The sequence below is a fragment of the Bos grunniens genome, chromosome 5 (assembly GCF_055505025.1).
Source record: "Bos grunniens cultivar Pamir isolate PY7600 chromosome 5, Bosgru_T2T1.0, whole genome shotgun sequence".
In the NCBI taxonomy this organism is placed as follows: domain Eukaryota; kingdom Metazoa; phylum Chordata; class Mammalia; order Artiodactyla; family Bovidae; genus Bos; species Bos grunniens.
The window spans coordinates 48,530,164-48,532,174 of record NC_141169.1 but is presented as its reverse complement, the minus strand read 5'-3'; the positions used below and the strand labels follow the sequence as shown (position 1 = coordinate 48,532,174).

At 38.5% G+C, this 2,011-nt stretch overlaps 1 non-coding gene across 1 annotated transcript; it reads right to left on the bottom strand.

The window, feature by feature from the left end:
• Nucleotides 1-1,271: 1,271 nt before the first annotated feature.
• On the bottom strand, nucleotides 1,272-1,344 carry TRNAS-GGA (transfer RNA serine (anticodon GGA)). The gene has a single exon. It is a non-coding gene; the product is annotated as a tRNA-Ser (tRNA).
• Nucleotides 1,345-2,011: the final 667 nt, after the last annotated feature.

Here is a 2,011-nt window from a genome sequence, read left to right as displayed (position 1 = left end):
GAAACTCCAATACTTTGGCCACCTGATGCAAAGAGCTGACTCATTTGAAAAGACCCTGACACTGGGAAAGATTGAAGGCAGGAGGAGAAGGGGATGACAGAGGATGAGATGGTTGGATGACATCACCGACACAATGGACATGAGTTTGAGTAAAATCCAGGAGTTGGTGATGGACAGGGAGATCTGGCGTGCTGCAGTCCATATGGTCGCAAAGAGTCAGACATGACTGACTGAACTGAACTGAACCGATACTGCAAATTGATCACCACAACAAGTTAACTTAACAGCCATCACCATAATAGCTATAAATGTGTGTGTGTGTAATGAGAACTTTTAAGATCTACTTTCTTAGCAATCAAATGTAAAATACAGTACTGTTACCTGAAACTAACACATTATAAATCAATTATTATTTTATTTTGAATTTTATTATTAAATTATTTTAAACTTCAATTTAAAATAACTGCCAGGAGCAAAAAGAAAAAAGTAAAAATCAGCTTAATGTAAATAATAATAATAGAATATAATTGTTAACTCTGGCCATCAAGCTGTACGTCATATCCCTGGGACTTCTTTATAACTGGAAGTTTGTACCCTTTGACAACCTTCACCCGTTTTGCCCATCCTCCACCTCTGACAACCTCTAATCTTTTTCCTGTACCTATGAGTCAGTTTGGGTTTGTTTACAATTCCACATATAGTTTTTTTAAGACTACACAGTTTTGCCTTTCTTATCTGACATATTTCATTAAGTATAAGGCCCTCAAAGTCCCTGCAATTGTCACAAATGATATCTTTCCATTGTATGGCTGAGTAATTGTCCATTCCACATTTTCTTTATCCATTCATCCACTGATAGATAGTTAGCTGTTTCTCTTGTCTTGGTTTTCATAAATAATGCTGCAATGAATATGGGAGTGCAGCTATCTTTTCACGTTAGTAATTACTTTTCCTTCAGATATATACCCAGAAGTGGAGTTGCTAGATCATATGGTAGTTCTATTTGAATTTTTTGAGGAGCCTTCTTAGTGGTTTCCATAGTAGCTGCATCAATTTACATCCTAACAGTGTACAAATATTTCCTTTTCTCCACATCCTTACCTACACTTGTTATTTTTTGCCTCTTTGATAAGTGAAAGTGAAAGTGAAGTTGCTCAGTCCTGTCTGACTCTTTGCGACCCCATGGACTGTAGCCTACCAGGCTCCTCCCTCCATGCAATTCTCCAGGCAAGAATACTGGAGTGGGTTGCCATTTCCTTCCCCAGGGGATCTTCCCTGACCCAGGGATCGAACCCAGGTCTCCTGCATTCCAAGCAGACGCTTTAACCTCTGAGCCACCAGGGAGCCCCAGCTGCCATTCTAATAGATGTGAAATACACCTTAAGTGATTTTCTTTAGAGTAGAGACTTTAACATTGGAGTTGGCTCTGTGGGATACATCATAGTCAGCTTGCCGGTAATTGCTCATCTGTTGGTTTAGGGGTTTCCATTCTCTCCACACCTATCTGCAAACCCTATGCATTGCCAACTTCGAGTATGTTCCTGAGTGTCTCACTGGAGAGTGATGCAACAGGTCACCACAAGTCCAGGTAAGTAAAAAGTATAGAGACTGGCAGTCAAAAATGCTGACCAGAAATTTCGTGCTCTGATATTTTTCTGTGGATTACCATGAGCCTGGAACTCTAACCCATTGAGCTGGATAATTGAGTCATATTATTATACACATCTTTGCAGAAGGTAGAGTGTTTTCTCAGTATATCTAGTAGAATTATATGACAAATATAACAATTTTATATTTTTTTACTTTGGGAGTTTGAAGGTTTAGATAGTAATATGTTTCTTGTTTTGTTCATGGTTTAAGCAAAATCAACAAACTGATTTTGTCGATTAGGTATTGGACTTTTTATTTGCTCCAGAAGCATTTACTCAGTGATCTGTTAATATTGTTGTTGTTGTTCGGTAACTAAGTCATGTCCAACTCTTTGTGACATCATGAACTGCAGCACACCAGT